Here is a 22,137-nt window from a genome sequence, read left to right as displayed (position 1 = left end):
AGTAGCGAGATCGCGACGGCCAGGAAAATGGTTTGCAAGGCCAGGCGAAGCCTGCAGAGGGCCAGGCGCGGTCGGGACGCCGGGGCCCTGGAAGTTCGTATCTCGGCGTATAAAGTCCTTAGAAAGGACCTGGCACGCTCTATAGCGATTGCCAAGTCCGCCGCGTGGAAAAAGTTTACTGATAGCGTGGAGGCTGATGTGTGGGGCCGGCCGTACCTGTGGGTCAGCGGCAGGGTCAAGGGACGCTCTCCGCCAGCATCCCTTAGTGCCGGCGAGGTGGCGGACGTCGTCCGCAAGCTTTTTGTAACGGAGCCTCCTAGTGGGGCTCCTTTCCCTCGAATTGAGGAGTTTATATCAGAGTGCCCTGCCTCTTCTAGGCAGTTTTTTACAGAGGACGAGGTCGAGGCGGCCATCAAAAAGGTCAAGAGGAAGGCGGCCGGCGTCGACGGCATAGCGTCCTCCGTGGTCTGGGCTCTTGGGAGAGAGGCGCTCAGCCACGTCGCCCACCTTTTCAACACATGCCTCGAATTGGGATATTTCCCGGAGGCGTGGAAGGTGGGCCGGCTGGTGTTGATCCCTAAGAAGCCTGGACCCGGGGGCGTGGTGTCGTGGCGCCCGCTTTGCCTTCTCTCGAACTTCTCCAAGGCGTTTGAGTATTGTCTCAAGGAGCGCCTGGCGTCCGTGGTGGCCTTCGCAAGCAATCAATTTGGCTTTGTCAAGCGCAAAAGCACGGTCGATGCCATGTGTCGCCTCATCGACACATGGGACGCTGCCAAGCGTACAGGATTGCATTGCGTAATGGTTGCCTTGGACGTCAGGAATGCCTTTAACACCGTAAGGTGGGACGGTATTTTGGGCGCCTTGGCGGGGAAAGGGGTCTCGGCTCCGCTGTTGCGCGTGCTGAGTAGCTATCTCAGTGGGCGCGTGGTGGAGGCGACGACCCCGTCCGGACCTGAGCGTTTTCCAGTTCATGCCGGGGTGCCTCAGGGCTCCGTTCTCGGCCCCTGGTTCTGGAACGCCCAATACGATGGCCTCCTCGAGATGTCTCTTCCCAGGCACTGTAGTCTAATAGGATTTGCGGACGACGTCGCCCTGCTCGTCGGCGCGCGCAGTGCCGACCGCGTGGTTGCGTTGGCCGAGCAAACGCTCGCCCGCATCCGCGCGTGGTTCGGGGACAACCATCTAGAGCTGGCGGAGGAGAAGACCGAGGTCCTGCACCTGACCAGCAGGAAGGCTCCGGGGCCCCTCCAGCTGGCCCTCGGTTCGGCGTCCCTTCGAGGCGGCGGATGCGTGCGCTACCTCGGACTGCTGATCGAGGGAAATCAGTGTTTTCGTGCACATGTCAGGCGAAGCTGCGAGAAGGCAGCCAAGTACGCGGGCCTGCTAGCCCGAATCCTTCCCAATATCCGGGGCGGGGGCTACTGGGCTCGGCTGCTCTATTATAGGGTGGTCGAGTCGGTGGTCCTCTACGCGGCCCCTGCTTGGGCGCACGTGGCGTCGAGGTGCGGCAACGATAAGGCCATTAACGCGGTCCAGCGTTCGATCCTGGCCCGAGTGGCCAGGTCGTACAGGACCGTGTCCCTCGACGCCGTTTGTGTTCTGGCGGGCGTGCCGCCTCTGGTGTTGGTGGCGGAGGAAAGGCTTCGCATTTTTCGCAGGCTGTCCACCCTCGACCGGGGCTCGGAGGGCTTCGTGTCGGAGGCTGGGCGGGTTAAGGCTGAGGAAAGGCTTGTCACGCTACAGCGTTGGCAAGACAGATGGGACGCTGCAAAGCATGGACGCTGGACCCACCGCTTGATTCCCGTTATCAGCGAGTGGGTCCAGTGGGGCCCTAAAATTCTCAGTTTTCACCTGACCCAGTTTATCACCGGGCACGGATGCTTCTCTGAGTATCAGTCGAGGATGGGCTTTTTGTCGAGTGATCTCTGCCTGGCATGTGGGCGCGGGCCTGATGGCCCCGTTCATGCGTTCTTGGAGTGCGGGCGTTTTGCTGCCGAGAGGGGCGCCGCCGAGGGTTCGATGGGTACAGCTATCAGCCTCGGCAATTTTATGGCGCTTTTAAAAAACGACACCACCAGGACAATTCTCGTTCGCTACATCACCGGTGTTGCCAAGCAACGAGAAGAGCTTGACCGGATAGAAAAGCGACGGCACCGTAGGATGCGAGGCACCTCCAGTTGATCTGGTTGGGTCAATAGTCTAGGCGTTCACTATTTATTTATTTATTTAATTATTTATTTAATTATTTATTCTTTTTCTTTCTCACTTTTTATTTATGTACTTATTTATTTTCTATTTTATGTCCCTTATTTATAGATGTTTTTCTAGACTTCGGTTCCCCTAGGTTTGTCTAGGTGCTCCATGGCTATTTTTTCTTGTCTTTAGGATTTTCTAGCATAGGCTTACCGTGGCCTTTGTCAAACGGTCATGACAGACGATCCAGACACTCACCGTGCAGGAATCCCGAGAGGGGATGCCGCGGTGGGTGTTCTGCGCAAAGGCTGAAGCCTGAGGAGGGGTTTAGTGGGTATACCAGGCATTGCACCTTTTTCGCCAGGGAGTCCCACACTCCCGCCCACCAACATCCAGGGGCGGCGTGCGCAAAGCATTCCCCTCCTCCTGAAAAAAAAAAAAAAAAAAAAAAATGTCAAGGTTATGTCAAGGTTATGTCAAGGTTATGTCAAGGTCCCCCCCGTGTCCGCTACCTTGTCGTGGTGGGGGGGCTTCGTGCCCTAATGATCCTCAAGGCTGTGCCGGCGGGGAATTTATTCCCTGGCAGGTTCTACCATGCCGGAGTGGCTTGAGGTGAGGGGCCAACTAAAGTCGGACACATACCGTAAACCTGTGGTCATGTTTTACAGGAACGGGGGTCTTGCCTTAACCGGCCGGGCCGCGAGGATGACAACCTCTCTAAAAAATCCCTAGCCCCAAGCAGTGTTGCGCGGTGATGAGGGTGTAGCTGGAGTAAGCGCCAGCTATGGTTGGTGGGTGCACCAATCTTTAGCGGACAACCCCGAGGTACCTGGCGACCCCCGGGTGTATTAGCCTTCCCCGGGTATGGCGGCTCTGCCCGGGGTGACCTTCTTTCCGACCACACTCGTGGGACCAATTATGGATTCTTTTAAACAAATAACCGGGGAGGGGGGAAACGAGCGTGAGGTGGAGGTGCGCGGGCCTATCGTGCGCCTCCAAAGATGTACAGAGCCGGTGTCGCGGAGGCACTCTGCAACACGCGGCAAAAAGAGGACCGCAGCGGGCCTTGGTGAGTGCGATGAGGGGGAGGAGTCAGATTTCTCTGTCTCCTCAAACCACTCATCGCAGAGTGTCCCGGGCTCGTCGTCAGCGAGGAAAAGAGGACGGCCGCCGACGACCGGCGAATATGTTGGCCTCGCAGAGGCCAAACTTAGGCTGGCCGAGGCCTCGCAGTTGGAGGCCGAGGCAAGGGAGGTGGCGGCGATATTCGACCCGGGTGTCCCCGTGCCGAGACCATCGCGGTCGAGCGTCCCACTCCCGGACGAGACGGATATAGCGGAAAATTTCCGCAACCGTCCGACGCGGGATGTCGCGGCCGCTATATTGGAGAGCCTGGATGAAGTGGCCAGGATCTCCGGCGTTTCGAAGGGGCTGAAGGGCAACTTGGCCCGCGCCCTGAGGGTGGCCGCTTTAAACGGCAGGGTGGGGGTGTCCGAGCTTGCGGTTAGGTCAGCTACCGACGCCACGCGTGCCCTGGAGGCCGAGAATGCCGTCCTCAGGGGACAAATGACGGAGCTGCAGGCGGAGGTGGCCCGGCTCCGGCAGGTGGTGGAGGCGAGAACGGCTGCTGCCGCAATGCCTCCGCCGCCGCGCCCGGGAGAGGGCTCAGGTTCGCCGCCGATCGTCGCCGCCCGGGTCTGCCAACGCTCCGGGCAAGAAAAGTCCTCGCCCCCAGCTGCGGCTGCGCCCGCAGATTTTCTGGTGCAGATAAGCGCCCTGATAGACGCCAAATTGGCGTCATTCAGGAGGGAGCTCGCGCCGCGAAAGGACTCGGCCCTGCGATCGGTGGCCCCTGGGCCGTCCGTCCCCTCACAGACTTCGGACAGGGTGGGGCGGAAGACGAAGAAGAAGAAGAAAGGTGGGGAAGCTGGGGCAGATATAGCGGCCCAGACGGTGCCCGCCCGACCGCGAGCAGAACCGGCGCTACCCTCTGCCGCGCCTCCACCCCAGGAGGCGTGGTCCCAGGTGGTTGGCCGGAAGGCCAAAAAGGCGGCTGCCAAGGCCACTGCGGCCGCGAATAAAAAAGGTCGGGTGGTCCCGGCGGCCCCCAGGAAGACACCCCTGCCTCCTCGACCGCCACGCACAGCAGCGGTTACCATAACGGTTCCGTCTGGCGTGGACATTACTTACGCGCAGGCGATGGCCACTGCCAGGTCCAAGGTGGACCTGGCAGAAATTGGCATCGCCTCGCTGAGGCCGCGAAGGGCGGTGACTGGGGGGTTAATTTTGGAGGTCCCTGGCACCGATGGGGCCGCCAAGGCCACCGTCCTCGCCACAAAAGTGGCGGAAGCGCTGGCAGGCACCGGCGTAAAGGTCGCGCGTCCGGTCAAAAAAGCTGACCTTAGGGTGCGCGACCTGGTCGATTCGACCACGCCGGCGGAGGTCGCTGCGGCTGTTGCCCGCGTGGGCGGGTGCAGCGAGGGGGACATCAATACCGGCGAAATCCGGTCTTCCCCCTCGGGATTGGGCACCCTCTGGGTCCGATGTCCTGCCGCGGCCGCTCGCAAGGTTGCTGTCGCGGGCCGGATAACCGTCGGCTGGACCCATGCAGTCGTGGAGGCCCTGAGTGCCCGGCCTCTGCAGTGTTACCGTTGCCTTGATGTTGGCCACACCAGTCAGCGGTGCACTTCTGCCGAGGATAGGTCCGACTGCTGCTATAGATGCGGCAGTCGGGACCATAAGGTGGCAGCCTGTACGGCCACGCCCAATTGTCCGCTTTGTGCGGGCGCGGGCAGGCCTTCTGGTCACCGCCTCGGCGGCCGGGCGTGTCCTGTCAGTGCGAGGCGAGGCAAGGTAGGCGGCCAAAGGTCGTCTGCCAGATTCAATAAAAAAGGGAAGGAAACCACGATGGCCAAGGCAGCGACCACCGTGGCCAGCAACGAAAAGGCGGCACCGCCTGATGCTACCGCCGCACCCGCGGGGGCGAATGGGGCCACTAAAGTCCCTGACGCCACCGCATCCGCGGCCGTGACGGCGATGGACACGGCTGTGTAATGGGGCCCCCGGGCCCGATAATACAAGTGAACCTCAACTGCTCGGCCAGAGCGCAGGATCTCCTGTTTCAATGCCTGGCCGAGCGGGGTGCCGGGTTGGCAGTCGTGGCGGAGCCGCACAGGGTCCCCAAACATCCACACTGGATGGGGGACTCGATTGGCTCCGCCGCGATTATTTGGGCTGGGAGGCCGGGGTCCCCGCCGTGCTCGGTTATCGAGCGCGGCCTGGGATACGTGGCCGTTGATTGGGGCGGAACCGCGGTTGTGGCGATATACGCACCTCCAAGGTGGTCCCTCGAAGAGTTTGAGCAGTATCTGGACGGGGTAGGGAGATGCGTCTCCCGCTGCCATCCCCGTCCGGTGCTGGTCCTGGGGGACTTCAATGCCAAGGCCACGGCTTGGGGTTCCCCCGGGACTGACTCGAGGGGCCGGGAGGTGCTGGATTGGGCGGCGGGACTGGAGCTCCGTCTCCTGAACACGGGCTCGGTCCATACGTGCGTGCGGCATAACGGGGGGTCCATCGTTGACCTTTCGTGGGCAACACCCCCGGCTGCGCGCCGTATTACGGGGTGGAGGGTGGCGGAAGGGGTCGAGACGTTGTCTGACCATAGATACATAGTTCTCGACCTCTCCGCCGCCCCACCATCGACACCCCGTCGTCGCCCCGCCGATGACGGTTCGCCTCAGCCGCGGTGGGCGCTGAAGCGCCTCGACCAGGACGCTCTGATGGCGGCAGCCCACGTCGTGGCCTGGCCAGCAACACCGGCCGGGCAAGTCGACGGGAATGGGGAGGCCCGTTGGTTCCGGGGCGCAATGACATCGGTTTGCGACGTCGCCATGCCCCGGGCCAGGGTCTTCCCGAGAAAGGCGGTGTACTGGTGGTCGCGCGCGATAGCGGAATTACGCACCGAGTGCGTCCGCGCGCGACGCCAGTACGCTCGCGCCCGTCGACGACGACGTAGGGACGACGTGCTGGCTGCCCAACTGTACGGGCGATATCGGGAGAAGGTGGTCGCCCTGCAGCTGGCCATCAGGCGAGCGAAGGACCAGGCCTGGCGCGATCTCCTCGGCTCTCTGAACCGAGATCCGTGGGGGCGCCCATACAAGATGGCTTTGGAACGATTGCGTCCCTGGGCGCCCCCCGTGACGGAGAGCCTGGATCCGGGGTTGCTCGGGCGGGTCGTGGACGCTTTATTCCCCGTTAGCGGGGAGGCGTCCCGGCCCGTCCCTGAGCCAGAGGAACACGAGTGGTCCCCGGATCTTGAGGTCGCGCCGGAGGAGATGGCCGCGGTCGTCAAATGGCTCCGGGGCAAGAATACCGCCCCGGGGCTGGACGGTATCCCCGGCAGGGTCTGGTTGCTCGCCACGAGCGTCCTGGGGGAAAGGCTGAGGAGCCTCTACTCTGGGCTCCTGAGGTCGGGGACGTTCCCCGACCAATGGAGAGAAAGTCGGATGGTCCTCTTGAGGAAGGATGGGAGGCCGGGGGATTCTCCCTCCGCGTACCGGCCCATTTGTCTCCTGGATGAGGCGGGCAAGATCTTCGAGAAGATCATTGTTGCCCGCCTCTCCAGACACCTGTCCCGCGACGGCCCAGATCTGGCGGACTGCCAGTTTGGCTTCCGGGAGGGGCGATCGACGGTCGACGCTATCGGCCGTCTCAAGTCCCTCTCGGACAATGCCGTGGCAAGGGGCGGGGTGTGCTTGGCGGTGTCCATTGACATCGTCAATGCGTTCAACACCCTGCCCTGGTCCGCCATTAGGGAGGCCCTCGTCGATCACCAGGTGCCTCCCTATCTGAGGCGGGTGATCGGGGCCTACCTGCGGGACAGGTGGGTTGAATACCCGGGCCGGTACGGGATGATACGGAGGGAAGTGGAGTGCGGGGTCCCGCAGGGGTCCGTGCTAGGACCGCTCCTGTGGGACCTGGGTTACAACGCGGTCCTGGAAAAGGCCTCCCTGCCCGACGGTGCCACCCTCGTCTGTTACGCGGACGACACGTTGGTGGTCGCCGTCGGGAGTACCTTCGAGAGGACCATCCGACGAGCAGAGGTTGCGGTGGCAGCCGTCGTCGCGAGGATCCGCGATCTGGGGCTGAAAATAGCCCCGGAGAAGGCCGAGGCTGTCTGGTTCCACGGACGGCCTCGGTCTCGGCCACCGGCCAGATCGTGGATCCGGGTTGGAGAAGCCTGCGTAGAGGTGAAGTCCGAGTTGAAATATCTCGGACTGATCCTCGACAGCCGCTGGAGCTTCGATGCGCATCTCGATCGTCTCGTCCCCCGAGTCGAAAAGGCGGCGGCCTCTTTGGGCCGCCTGCTGCCCAACCTCGGGGGACCGGGAGATTTGGTGCGCCGCCTATACCTGGGCGTGGTGCGGTCTATGGCCTTATACGGTGCCCCAATCTGGGCGCCGTACGTGATGACCAGCCGGCGCAACACGCTGTTGTTGCGCCGGCTGCAGAGGCGGATGGCCATCCGCCTCATAAGAGGTTACCGCACCACGTCTACCGTGGCGGCGCTTGCTCTGGCGGGTGAACTTCCCTTCGAGCTTCAGGCGGCGGTGCGCGCCTATGTTTACAGGCGCACTAGCATCGCCAGCCGTGCTCGAGGGGCCCCGCCGGAGCGAGAGACGGTCGAGGGCTTCGAGCTCCAGGCCCGGAGACTAGCGCTCGTCAGATGGCGTGCCGAGCTTTGCTCCCACGCCGGCGAGCGCGTCCCCGGGGCTCTCCTGCCGCACTTCACCTCGTGGCGGGAGAGACGGCATGGTAGGCTCTCCTACCGAGCGACGCAGGTGTTCACCGGGCATGGCTGCTTCGGTGTCTACCTGTGTCGCATCGGGCGGGAAGCGACGACGGTGTGCCACCATTGTGGCGCGGAGGAAGACTCGGCGCAGCACACGCTGGAGGAATGTCCCGCCTTTTCAGCGCTGCGCCGAGTCCTAAAACGGGAAGTCGGTCACGACCTCGCACTCTCCAGCCTAGTTGGGGCCATGCTGGAGAGCCCGGGGAAGTGGGCGGCAGCAATCTCTTTCTGCGAGGAGGTTATGTCGCGGAAGGAGGCTGCCGAGCGGGATCGGGAGCTTACAGATCCCGCCCGACGTGCCCGGGGACGGCGTGCGCGCCCACGCCGAGAAACCCCGGGCAGCTGAGAGTAGGCGGGCGGCGGGTGTACCAGAATATGCTGGTTTCATTGCCCGCCGCCCGCCAACAGAGGAGGACGTCCACTGTTGGGAATGGGGGATGACGAGTCGCCTGAGGAGGCGTGGGTTAACTGTGATCCTCCTCCAATATACTCGTCGTCCCCCCGGCGGCCGCTGTGATCAGGGCGGGGGCCCTGGTCACCTGTCGCGCGGTCGCCGAGTCGGGGCGGTGCGGGGTGCGACCCCTCGCGCCGCCGAATTTAAATGGATTTTAGGGGGGAGGATTTATCTCCCCCCGGGACGCGGCCGGCCATCGTTACCATCTTGATGGCCGGCCAGGCGAGGGGGAGCCGCGGTAGTGTTCTTCAAGAGTTCCCGTGGCTCCCCCGCTGAATCGCCAGCGATCGGTCCTGCGTCCTCAGGTCGCCGTGGAGGTTTTAGTGGGTCAAACCCCACACTACCCTCGTCCCGCTCCCCCGGGCGGGGCGGGGGTGTCTGGAGAGCAGATTTCCTCCACGTAAAATAAAAAAAAAAAAAAAAAAAAAAAAAAAAAAAAAAAAAAAAAAAAAAAAAAAAAAAAAAAAAAAAAAAAAAAAAAAAAAAAAAAAGGTTATGTCAAGGTTATGTCAAGGTTATGTCAAGGTTATGTCAAGGTTATGTCAAGGCCCCCCCGAGTCCCCCCCGTGTCCGCTACCTTGTCGTGGTGGGGGGGCTTCGTGCCCTAATGATCCTCAAGGCTGTGCCGGCGGGGAATTTATTCCCTGGCAGGTTCTACCATGCCGGAGTGGCTCGAGGTGAGGGGCCAACTAAAGTCGGACACATACCGTAAACCTGTGGTCATGTTTTACAGGAACGGGGGTCTTGCCTTAACCGGCCGGGCCGCGAGGATGACAACCTCTCTAAAAAATCCCTAGCCCCAAGCGGTGTTGCGCGGTGAAGAGGGCGTAGCTGGAGTAAGCGCCAGCTATGGTTGGTGGGTGCACCAATCGTTAGCGGACAACCCCGGGGTACCTGGCGACCCCCCGGGCGTATTAGCCTTCCCCGGGTATGGCGGCTCTACCCGGGGTGACCTCCTTTCCGACCACACTCGTGGGATTAAGTATGGAGTCTACTTTTTCACAAACAACCGGGGAGGGGGGAAACGAGCGTGAGGTGGAGGTGCGCGGGCCTATCGTGCGCCTCAAAAGATGCACAGAGCCGGTGTCGCGGAGGCATTCGGCGACACGCGGCAAAAAGAGGACCGCAGCGGGCCTTGGTGAGTGCGATGAGGGGGAGGAGTCAGATTTCTCTGTCTCCTCCCACCACTCATCGCAGAGTGTCCCGGGCTCGTCGTCAGCGAGGAAAAGAGGACGGCCGCCGACGACCGGCGAATATGTTGGCCTCGCAGAGGCCAAACTTAGGCTGGCCGAGGCTTCGCAGCTGGAGGCCGAGGCAAGGGAGGTGGCGGCGATATTCGACCCGGGAGCCCCCGTGCCGAGACCATCGCGGTCGAGCGTCCCGCTCCCGGACGAGACGGATATAGCGGAAAATTTCCGCAACCGTCCAACGCGGGATGTCGCGGCCGCTATATTGGAGAGCCTGGATGAAGTGGCCAGGATCTCCGGCGTGTCAAAGGGGCTGAAGGGCAATTTGGCCCGCGCCCTAAGGGTGGCCGCCTTAAACGGCAGGGTGGGGGTGTCCGAGCTTGCGGTTAGGTCAGCTACCGACGCCACGCGTGCCCTGGAGGCAGAGAATGCCGTCCTCAGGGGGCAAATGACGGAGCTGCGGGCGGAGGTGGCTCGGCTCCGGCAGGTGGTGGAGGCGAGTACGGCTGCTGCCGCAATGCCTCCGCCGCCGCGCCCGGGAGAGGGCTCAGTATCGCCGCCGATCGTCGCCGCCCGGGACTGCCAGCGCTCCGGGCAAGAAAAGTCCTCGCCCCCACATGCGACTGCGCCCGCAGATTTTCTGGCGCAGATAAGCGCCCTGATAGACGCCAAATTGGCGTCATTCAGGAGGGAGCTCGCGCCGCGAACGGACTCGGCCCTGCGATCGGTGGCACCTGGGCCGTCCGTCCCCTCACAGTCTTCGGACAGGGTGGGGCGGAAGACGAAGAAGAAGAAGAAAGGTGGGAAAGCTGGGGCGGCTATAGCGGCCCAGACGGAGCCCGCTCGACCGCGAGCAGAATCGGCGCTACCCTCTGCCGCGCCTCCGCCCCAGGAGGCGTGGTCCCAGGTGGTTGGCCGCAAGGCTAAAAAGGCGGCTGCCAAGGCCACTGCGGCGGCGAATAATAAAAAAGGACGGGTGGTCCCGGCGGCCCCCAGGAAGACACCCCTGCCTCCGCGACCGCCACGCACAGCAGCGGTTACCATAACGGTTCCGTCTGGCGTGGACATTACTTACGCGCAGGCGATGGCCACTGCCAGGTCCAAGGTGGACCTGGCAGAAATTGGCATCGCCTCGCTGAGGCCGCGAAGGGCGGTGACTGGGGGGTTAATTTTGGAAGTCCCTGGCACCGATGGGGCCGCCAAGGCCACCGTCCTCGCCACAAAAGTGGCGGAGGCGCTGGCAGGCACCGGCGTAAAGGTCGCGCGTCCGGTCAAAAAAGCTGACCTTAGGGTGCGCGGCCTGGTCGATTCGACCACGCCGGCGGAGGTCGCTGCGGCTGTTGCCCGCGTGGGCGGGTGCAGCGAGGGGGACATCAATACCGGCGAAATCCGGTCTTCCCCCTCGGGATTGGGCACCCTCTGGGTCCGATGTCCTGCAGCGGCCGCTCGCAAGGTTGCTGTCGCGGGCCGGATAACCGTCGGCTGGACCCATGCAGCCGTGGAGGCCCTGAGTGCCCGGCCTCTGCAGTGTTACCGTTGCCTTGATGTTGGCCACACCAGTCAGCGGTGCACTTCTGCCGAGGATAGGTCCGACTGCTGCTATAGATGCGGCAGTCGGGACCATAAGGTGGCAGCCTGTACGGCCACGCCCAATTGTCCCCTTTGTGCGGGCGCGGGCAAGCCGTCTGGTCACCGCCTCGGCAGCCGGGCATGTCCTGCCAGTGTGAGGCGAGGCAAGGTAGGAGGCCAAAGGCCGTCTGCCAGATTTAATAAAAAGAGGAAGGAAACCACGATGGCCAAGGCAGCGACCACCGTGGCCAGCAACGAAAAGGCGGCACCGCCTGATGCTACCGCCGCGCCCGCGTGGGCGGACGGGGCCACTAAAGTCCCAGACGCCACCGCAACCGCGGCCGTGACGGCGATGGACACGGCTGTGTAATGGGGCCCCCGGGCCCGATAATACAAGTTAACCTCAACTGCTCGGCCAGAGCGCAGGACCTCCTGTTTCAATGCATGGCCGAGCGGGGTGCCGGGTTGGCAGTCGTGGCGGAGCCGCACAGGGTCCCCAAACATCCACACTGGATGGGGGACTCGATTGGCTCCGCCGCGATTATTTGGGCTGGGAGGTCGGGGTCCCCGCCGTGCTCGCTTATCGAGCGCGGCCTGGGATACGTGGCCGTTGATTGGGGCGGCACCGCGGTTGTGGCGATATACGCACCTCCAAGGTGGTCCCTCGAAGAGTTTGAGCAGTATCTGCACGGGGTAGGGAGATGCGTCTCCCGCTGCCATCCCCGTCCGGTGCTGGTCCTGGGGGACTTCAATGCCAAGGCCACGGCTTGGGGTTCCCCCGGGACTGACTCGAGGGGCCGGGAGGTGCTGAATTGGGCGGCGGGACTGGAGCTCCGTCTCCTGAACACGGGCTCGGTCCATACGTGCGTGCGGCATAATGGGGGGTCCATCGTTGACCTTTCGTGGGCAACGCCCCCGGCCGCGCGCCGTATTACGGGGTGGAGGGTGGCGGAAGGGGTCGAGACGTTGTCTGACCACAGATACATAGTTCTCGACCTCTCCGCCGCCCCACCATCGACACCCCGTCGTCGCCCCGCCGATGAATGTTCGCCTCAGCCGCGGTGGGCGCTGATGCGCCTCGACCAGGACGCTCTGATGGCGGCAGCCCACGTCGTGGCCTGGCCAGCAACACCGGCCGGGCCAGTCGACGGGAATGGGGAGGCCCGTTGGTTCCGGGGAGCAATGACGTCGGTTTGCGACGTCGCCATGCCCCGGGCCAGGGTCTTCCCGAGGAAGGCGGTGTACTGGTGGTCGCGCGAGATAGCGGAATTACGCACCGAGTGTGTTCGCGCGCGACGCCAGTACGCTCGCGCCCGTCGACGACGACGAACGGACGACGTGCTGGCTGCTCAGCTGTACCGGCTATATCGGGAGAAGGTAGTCGCCCTGCAGCTGGCCATCGGGCGGGCAAAGGACCAGGCCTGGCGCGATCTCCTCGGCTCTCTGAACCGAGATCCGTGGGGGCGCCCATACAAGATGGCATTGGGACGACTGCGTCCCTGGGCGCCCCCCGTGACGGAGAGCCTGGATCCGGGGCTGCTCGGGCGGGTTGTGGACGCTTTATTCCCCGTCAGCGGGGAGATGTCCCTGCCCGTCCCTGAGCCAGAGGAACATGAGTGGTCCCCGGATCTTGAGGTCGCGCCGGAGGAGATGGCCGGGGTCGTCAAATGGCTCCGGGGCAAGAATACCGCCCCGGGGCCGGACGGTATCCCCGGCCGGGTCTGGTTGCTCGCCGCGAGCGTCCTGGGGGAGAGGCTGAGGAGCCTCTACTCTGGGCTCCTGAGGTCGGGGACGTTCCCCGACCTATGGAGAGAAAGTCGGATGGTCCTCTTGAGGAAGGATGGGAGGCCGGGGGATTCTCCCTCCGCGTACCGGCCCATTTGTCTCCTGGATGAGGCGGGCAAGATCTTCGAGAAGATCATTGTTGCCCGCCTCTCCAGACACCTGTCCCGCGACGGCCCCGATCTGGCGGACTGCCAGTTTGGCTTCCGGGAGGGGCGATCGACGGTAGACGCTATCGGCCGTCTCAAGTCCCTCTCGGACAATGCCGTGGCAAGGGGCGGGGTGTGCTTGGCGGTGTCCATTGACATCGTCAATGCGTTCAACACCCTGCCCTGGTCCGCCATTAGGGAGGCCCTCGTCGATCACCGGGTGCCTCCCTATCTGAGGCGGGTGATCGGAGCCTACCTGCGGGACAGGTGGGTTGAATACCCGGGCCGGTACGGGATGATAAGGAGGGAAGTGGACCGCGGGGTCCCACAGGGGTCCGTTTTAGGACCGCTCCTGTGGGACCTGGGTTACAACGCGGTCCTGGAAAAGGCCTCCCTGCCCGACGGTGCCACCCTCGTCTGCTACGCGGACGACACGTTGGTGGTCGCCGTCGGGAGTACCTTCGAGAGGACCATCCGACGAGCAGAGGTTGCGGTGGCAGCCGTCGTCGCGAGGATCCGCGATCTGGGGCTGAAAATTGCCCCGGAGAAGGCCGAGGCTGTCTGGTTTCACGGACGGCCTCGGTTTCGGCCACCGGCCAGATCGTGGATCCGGGTTGGAGAAGCCTGCGTCGAGGTGAAGTCCCAGTTGAAATATCTCGGACTGATCCTCGACAGCCGCTGGAGCTTCGATGCGCATCTCGACCGTCTCGTCCCCCGAGTCGAAAAGGCGGCGGCCTCTTTGGGCCGCCTGCTGCCCAACCTCGGGGGACCGGGAGATTTGGTGCGCCGCCTATACCTGGGCGTGGTGCGGTCTATGGCCTTATACGGTGCCCCAATATGGGCGCCGAACGTGATGACCAGCCGGCGCAACACGCTGTTGTTGCGCCGGCTGCAGAGGCGGATGGCCATCCGCCTCATAAGAGGTTACCGCACCACGTCTACCGTGGCGGCGCTTGCTCTGGCGGGAGAACTTCCCTTCGAGCTTCAGGCGGCGGAGCGCGCCTATGTTTATAGGCGCACAAGCATCTCCAGCCGTGCTCGAGGGGCCCCGCCGGAGCGAGAGACGGTCGAGGGCTTCGAGCTCCAGGCCCGGAGACTAGCGCTCGCCAGATGGCGTGCCGAGCTTTGCTCCCACGCCGGCGAGCGCGTCCCCGGGGCTCTCCTGCCGCACTTCACCTCGTGGCGGGAGAGACGGCATGGCAGGCTCTCCTACCGAGCGACGCAGGTGTTCACCGGGCATGGCTGCTTCGGTGTCTACCTGTGTCGCATCGGGCGGGAAACGACGACGGTGTGCCACCACTGTGGCGCGGAGGAAGACTCGGCGCAGCACACGCTGGAGGAATGTCCCGCCTTTTCAGCGCTGCGCCGAGTCCTAAAACGAGAAGTCGGCCACGACCTCGCACTCTCCAGCCTAGTTGGGGCCATGCTGGAGGGCCCGGGGAAGTGGGCGGCAGCAATCTCTTTCTGCGAGGAGGTTATGTCGCGGAAGGAGGCTGCCGAGCGGGATCGGGAGCTTACAGATCCCGCCCGACGTGCCCGGGGACGGCGTGCGCGCCCACGCCGAGAAACCCCGGGCAGCTGAGAGTAGGCGGGCGGCGGGTGTACCAGAATATGCTGGTTTCATTGCCCGCCGCCCGCCAACAGAGGAGGACCTCCCCTGTTCTGAGTGGGGGATGACGAGTCGCCTGAGGAGGCGTGGGTTAACTGTGATCCTCCTCCAATATACTCGTCGTCCCCCCGGCGGCCGCTGTGATCAGGGCGGGGGCCCTGGTCACCTGTCGCGCGGTCGCCGAGTCGGGGCGGTGCGGGGTGCGACCCCTCGCGCCGCCGAATTTAAATGGATTTTAGGGGGGAGGATTTATCTCCCCCCGGGACGCGGCCGGTCATCGTTACCATCCTGATGGCCGGCCAGGCGAGGGGGAGCCGCGGTAGTGTTCTTCAAGAGTTCCCGTGGCTCCCCCGTTGAATCGCCAGCGATCGGTCCCGCGTCCTCAGGTCGCCGTGGAGGTTTTAGTGGGTCAAACCCCACACTACCCTCGTCCCGCTCCCCCGGGCGGGGCGGGGGTGTCTGGCGAGCAGATTTCCTCCACGTAAAATAAAAAAAAAAAAAAAAAAAAAAGGCCCCCCCGAGTCCCCCCCGTGTCCGCTACCTTGTCGTGGTGGGGGGGCTTCGTGCCCTAATGATCCTCAAGGCTGTGCCGGCGGGGAATTTATTCCCTGGCAGGTTCTACCATGCCGGAGTGGCTTGAGGTGAGGGGCCAACTAAAGTCGGACACATACCGTAAACCTGTGGTCATGTTTTACAGGAACGGGGGTCTTGCCTTAACCGGCCGGGCCGCGAGGATGACAACCTCTCTAAAAAATCCCTAGCCCCAAGCAGTGTTGCGCGGTGAAGAGGGCGTAGCTGGAGTAAGCGCCAGCTATGGTTGGTGGGTGCACCAATCGTTAGCGGACAACCCCGGGGTACCTGGCGACCCCCCGGGCGTATTAGCCTTCCCCGGGTATGGCGGCTCTACCCGGGGTGACCTCCTTTCCGACCACACTCGTGGGATTAAGTATGGAGTCTACTTTTTCACAAACAACCGGGGAGGGGGGAAACGAGCGTGAGGTGGAGGTGCGCGGGCCTATCGTGCGCCTCAAAAGATGCACAGAGCCGGTGTCGCGGAGGCATTCGGCGACACGCGGCAAAAAGAGGACCGCAGCGGGCCTTGGTGAGTGCGATGAGGGGGAGGAGTCAGATTTCTCTGTCTCCTCCCACCACTCATCGCAGAGTGTCCCGGGCTCGTCGTCAGCGAGGAAAAGAGGACGGCCGCCGACGACCGGCGAATATGTTGGCCTCGCAGAGGCCAAACTTAGGCTGGCCGAGGCTTCGCAGCTGGAGGCCGAGGCAAGGGAGGTGGCGGCGATATTCGACCCGGGAGCCCCCCCCCCGTGCCGAGACCATCGCGGTCGAGCGTCCCGCTCCCGGACGAGACGGATATAGCGGAAAATTTCCGCAACCGTCCAACGCGGGATGTCGCGGCCGCTATATTGGAGAGCCTGGATGAAGTGGCCAGGATTTCCGGCGTGTCAAAGGGGCTGAAGGGCAATTTGGCCCGCGCCCTAAGGGTGGCCGCCTTAAACGGCAGGGTGGGGGTGTCCGAGCTTGCGGTTAGGTCAGCTACCGACGCCACGCGTGCCCTGGAGGCAGAGAATGCCGTCCTCAGGGGGCAAATGACGGAGCTGCGGGCGGAGGTGGCTCGGCTCCGGCAGGTGGTGGAGGCGAGTACGGCTGCTGCCGCAATGCCTCCGCCGCCGCGCCCGGGAGAGGGCTCAGTATCGCCGCCGATCGTCGCCGCCCGGGACTGCCAGCGCTCCGGGCAAGAAAAGTCCTCGCCCCCACATGCGACTGCGCCCGCAGATTTTCTGGCGCAGATAAGCGCCCTGATAGACGCCAAATTGGCGTCATTCAGGAGGGAGCTCGCGCCGCGAACGGACTCGGCCCTGCGATCGGTGGCACCTGGGCCGTCCGTCCCCTCACAGTCTTCGGACAGGGTGGGGCGGAAGACGAAGAAGAAGAAGAAAGGTGGGAAAGCTGGGGCGGCTATAGCGGCCCAGACGGAGCCCGCTCGACCGCGAGCAGAATCGGCGCTACCCTCTGCCGCGCCTCCGCCCCAGGAGGCGTGGTCCCAGGTGGTTGGCCGCAAGGCTAAAAAGGCGGCTGCCAAGGCCACTGCGGCGGCGAATAATAAAAAAGGACGGGTGGTCCCGGCGGCCCCCAGGAAGACACCCCTGCCTCCGCGACCGCCACGCACAGCAGCGGTTACCATAACGGTTCCGTCTGGCGTGGACATTACTTACGCGCAGGCGATGGCCACTGCCAGGTCCAAGGTGGACCTGGCAGAAATTGGCATCGCCTCGCTGAGGCCGCGAAGGGCGGTGACTGGGGGGTTAATTTTGGAAGTCCCTGGCACCGATGGGGCCGCCAAGGCCACCGTCCTCGCCACAAAAGTGGCGGAAGCGCTGGCAGGCACCGGCGTAAAGGTCGCGCGTCCGGTCAAAAAAGCTGACCTTAGGGTGCGCGGCCTGGTCGATTCGACCACGCCGGCGGAGGTCGCTGCGGCTGTTGCCCGCGTGGGCGGGTGCAGCGAGGGGGACATCAATACCGGCGAAATCCGGTCTTCCCCCTCGGGATTGGGCACCCTCTGGGTCCGATGTCCTGCCGCGGCCGCTCGCAAGGTTGCTGTCGCGGGCCGGATAACCGTCGGCTGGACCCATGCAGCCGTGGAGGCCCTGAGTGCCCGGCCTCTGCAGTGTTACCGTTGCCTTGATGTTGGCCACACCAGTCAGCGGTGCACTTCTGCCGAGGATAGGTCCGACTGCTGCTATAGATGCGGCAGTCGGGACCATAAGGTGGCAGCCTGTACGGCCACGCCCAATTGTCCGCTTTGTGCGGGCGCGGGCAGGCCTTCTGGTCACCGCCTCGGCGGCCGGGCGTGTCCTGTCAGTGCGAGGCGAGGCAAGGTAGGCGGCCAAAGGTCGTCTGCCAGATTCAATAAAAAAGGGAAGGAAACCACGATGGCCAAGGCAGCGACCACCGTGGCCAGCAACGAAAAGGCGGCACCGCCTGATGCTACCGCCGCACCCGCGGGGGCGAATGGGGCCACTAAAGTCCCTGACGCCACCGCATCCGCGGCCGTGACGGCGATGGACACGGCTGTGTAATGGGGCCCCCGGGCCCGATAATACAAGTTAACCTCAACTGCTCGGCCAGAGCGCAGGATCTCCTGTTTCAATGCCTGGCCGAGCGGGGTGCCGGGTTGGCAGTCGTGGCGGAGCCGCACAGGGTCCCCAAACATCCACACTGGATGGGGGACTCGATTGGCTCCGCCGCGATTATTTGGGCTGGGAGGCCGGGGTCCCCGCCGTGCTCGCTTATCGAGCGCGGCCTGGGATACGTGGCCGTCGATTGGGGCGGCACCGCGGTTGTGGCGATATACGCACCTCCAAGGTGGTCCCTCGAAGAGTTTGAGCAGTATCTGGACGGGGTAGGGAGATGCGTCTCCCGCTGCCATCCCCGTCCGGTGCTGGTCCTGGGGGACTTTAATGCCAAGGCCACGGCTTGGGGTTCCCCCGGGACTGATTCGAGGGGCCGGGAGGTGCTGGATTGGGCGGCGGGACTGGAGCTCCGTCTCCTGAACACGGGCTCGGTCCATACGTGCGTGCGGCATAACGGGGGGTCCATCGTTGACCTTTCGTGGGCAACGCCCCCGGCCGCGCGCCGTATTACGGGGTGGAGGGTGGCGGAAGGGGTGGAGACGTTGTCTGACCACAGATACATAGTTCTCGGCCTCTCCGCCGCCCCACCATCGACACCCCGTCGTCGCCCCGCCGATGAGGGTTCGCCTCAACCGCGGTGGGCGCTGAAGCGCCTCGACCAGGATGCTCTGATGGCGGCAGCCCACGCCGTGGCCTGGCCAGCAACACCGGCCGGGCCAGTCGACGGGAATGGGGAGGCCCGTTGGTTCCGGGGCGCAATGACGTCGATTTGCGACGTCGCCATGCCCCGGGCCAGGGTCTTCCCGAGGAAGGCGGTGTACTGGTGGTCGCGCGAAATAGCGGAATTACGCACCGAGTGCGTCCACGCGCGGCGCCAGTACGCTCGCGCCCGTCGACGACGACGTACGGACGACGTGCTGGCTGCCCAGCTGTACGGGCGATATCGGGAGAAGGTGGTCGCCCTGCAGCTGGCCATCAGGCGAGCGAAGGACCAGGCCTGGCGCGATCTCCTCGGCTCTCTGAACCGAGATCCGTGGGGGCGCCCATACAAGATGGCATTGGGACGATTACGCCCCTGGGCGCCCCCCGTGACGGAGAGCCTGGATCCGGGACTGCTCGGGCGGGTCGTGGACGCTTTATTCCCCGTTAGCGTGAAGGCGTCCCGGCCCGTCCCTGAGCCAGAGGAACATGAGTGGTCCCCGGATCTTGAGGTCGCGCCGGAGGAGATGGCCGGGGTCGTCAAATGGCTCCGGGGCAAGAATACCGCCCCGGGGCCGGACGGTATCCCCGGCCGGGTCTGGTTGCTCGCCGCGAGCGTCCTGGGGGAGAGGCTGAGGAGCCTCTACTCTGGGCTCCTGAGGTCGGGGACGTTCCCCGACCTATGGAGAGAAAGTCGGATGGTCCTCTTGAGGAAGGATGGGAGGCCGGGGGATTCTCCCTCCGCGTACCGGCCCATTTGTCTCCTGGATGAGGCGGGCAAGATCTTCGAGAAGATCATTGTTGCCCGCCTCTCCAGACACCTGTCCCGCGACGGCCCAGATCTGGCGGACTGCCAGTTTGGCTTCCGGGAGGGGCGATCGACGGTCGACGCAATCGACCGCCTCAAGTCCCTCTCGGACAATGCCGTGGCACGGGGCGGGGTGTGCTTGGCGGTGTCCATTGACATCGTCAATGCGTTCAACACCCTGCCCTGGTCCGCCATTAGGGAGGCCCTCGTCGATCACCAGGTGCCTCCCTATCTGAGGCGGGTGATCGGAGCCTACCTGCGGGACAGGTGGGTTGAATACCCGGGCCGGTGCGGGATGATACGGAGGGAAGTGGACCGCGGGGTCCCGCAGGGGTCCGTTTTAGGACCGCTCCTGTGGGACCTGGGTTACAACGCGGTCCTGGAGAAGGCCTCCCTGCCCGACGGTGCCACCCTCGTCTGCTACGCGGACGACACGTTGGTGGTCGCCGTCGGGAGTACCTTCGAGAGGACCATCCGACGAGCAGAGGTTGCGGTGGCAGCCGTCGTCGCGAGGATCCGCGATCTGGGGCTGAAAATAGCCCCGGAGAAGGCCGAGGCTGTCTGGTTTCACGGACGGCCTCGGTCTCGGCCACCGGCCAGATCGTGGATCCGGGTTGGAGAAGCCTGCGTAGAGGTGAAGTCCGAGTTGAAATATCTCGGACTGATCCTCGACAGCCGCTGGAGCTTCGACGCGCATCTCGACCGTCTCGTCCCCCGAGTCGAAAAGGCAGCGGCCTCTTTGGGCCGCCTGCTGCCCAACCTCGGGGGACCGGGAGATTTGGTGCGCCGCCTATACCTGGGCGTGGTGCGGTCTATGGCCTTATACGGTGCCCCAATATGGGCGCCGTACGTGATGACCAACCGGCGCAACACGCTGTTGTTGCGCCGGCTGCAGAGGCGGATGGCCATCCGCCTCATAAGAGGTTACCGCACCACGTCTACCGTGGCGGCGCTTGCTCTGGCGGGAGAACTTCCCTTCGAGCTTCAAGCGGCGGTGCGCGCCTATGTTTATAGGCGCACTAGCATCGCCAGCCGTGCTCGAGGGGCCCCGCCGGAGCGTGAGACGGTCGAGGGCTTCGAGCTCCAGGCCCGGCGACTAGCGCTCGCCAGATGGCGTGCCGAGCTTTGCTCCCACGCCGGCGAGCGCGTCCCCGGGGCTCTCCTGCCGCACTTCACCTCGTGGCGGGAGAGACGGCATGGCAGGCTCTCCTACCGAGCGACGCAGGTGTTCACCGGGCATGGCTGCTTCGGTGTCTACCTGTGTCGCATCGGGCGGGAAGCGACGACGGTGTGCCACCATTGTGGCGCGGAGGAAGACTCGGCGCAGCACACGCTGGAGGAATGTCCCGCCTTTTCAGCGCTGCGCCGAGTCCTAAAACGAGAAGTCGGCCACGACCTCGCACTCTCCAGCCTAGTTGGGGCCATGCTGGAGAGCCCGGGGAAGTGGGCGGCAGCAATCTCTTTCTGCGAGGAGGTTATGTCGCGAAAGGAGGCTGCCGAGCGGGATCGGGAGCTTACAGATCCCGCCCGACGTGCCCGGGGACGGCGTGCGCGCCCACGCCGAGAAACCCCGGGCAGCTGAGAGAAGGCGGGCGGCGGGTGTACCAGTACATGCTGGTTTCATTGCCCGCCGCCCGCCATCAGAGGAGGACCTCCCCTGTTGTGAGTGGGGGATGACGAGTCGCCTGAGGGAGGCGAGGGTTAACTGTAATCCTCCTCCAATATACTCGTCGTCCCCCCGGCGGCCGCTGTGATCTGGGCGGGGGCCCTGGTCACCTATTGCGCGGTCGCCGTGTCGGGGCGGTGCGGGGTGCGACCCCTCGCGCCGCCAAATTTAAATGGATTTTAGGGGGGAGGATTTATTCTATTTCCCCCCGGGACGCGGCCGGCCATCGTTACCATCTTGATGGCCGGCCAGGCGAGGGGGAGCCGCGGTAGTGTTCTTCAAGAGTTCCCGTGGCTCCCCCGTTGAATCGCCAGCGATCGGTCCTGCGTCCTCAGGTCGCCGTGGAGGTTTTAGTGGGTCGATCCCCACACTACCCTCGTCCCGCTCCCCCGGGCGGGGCGGGGGTGTCTGGCGAGCAGATTTCCTCCACGTAAAATAAAAAAAAAAAAAAAAAAAAAGGTTATGTCAAGGTTATGTCAAGGTTATGTCAAGGTTATGTCAAGGTTATGTCAAGGTTATGTCAAGGTTATGTCAAGGTTTCCGCCATTAGGGAGGCCCTCGTCGATCACCAGGTGCCTCCCTATCTGAGGCGGGTGATCGGGGCCTACCTGCGGGACAGGTGGGTTGAATACCCGGGCCGGTGCGGGATGATACGGAGGGAAGTGGACCGCGGGGTCCCGCAGGGGTCCGTTTTAGGACCGCTCCTGTGGGACCTGGGTTATAACGCGGTCCTGGAGAAGGCCTCCCTGCCCGACGGTGCCACCCTCGTCTGCTACGCGGACGACACGTTGGTGGTCGCCGTCGGGAGTACCTTCGAGAGGACCATCCGACGAGCAGAGGTTGCGGTGGCAGCCGTCGTCGCGAGGATCCGCGATCTGGGGCTGAAAATAGCCCCGGAGAAGGCCGAGGCTGTCTGGTTTCACGGACGGCCTCGGTCTCGGCCACCGGCCAGATCGTGGATCCGGGTTGGAGAAGCCTGCGTCGAGGTGAAGGCCGAGTTGAAATATCTCGGACTGATCCT

Source organism: Megalopta genalis, chromosome 11, assembly GCF_051020955.1.
Source record: "Megalopta genalis isolate 19385.01 chromosome 11, iyMegGena1_principal, whole genome shotgun sequence".
Taxonomy (NCBI): domain Eukaryota; kingdom Metazoa; phylum Arthropoda; class Insecta; order Hymenoptera; family Halictidae; genus Megalopta; species Megalopta genalis.
Note: the sequence above shows the minus strand (reverse complement) of the source record.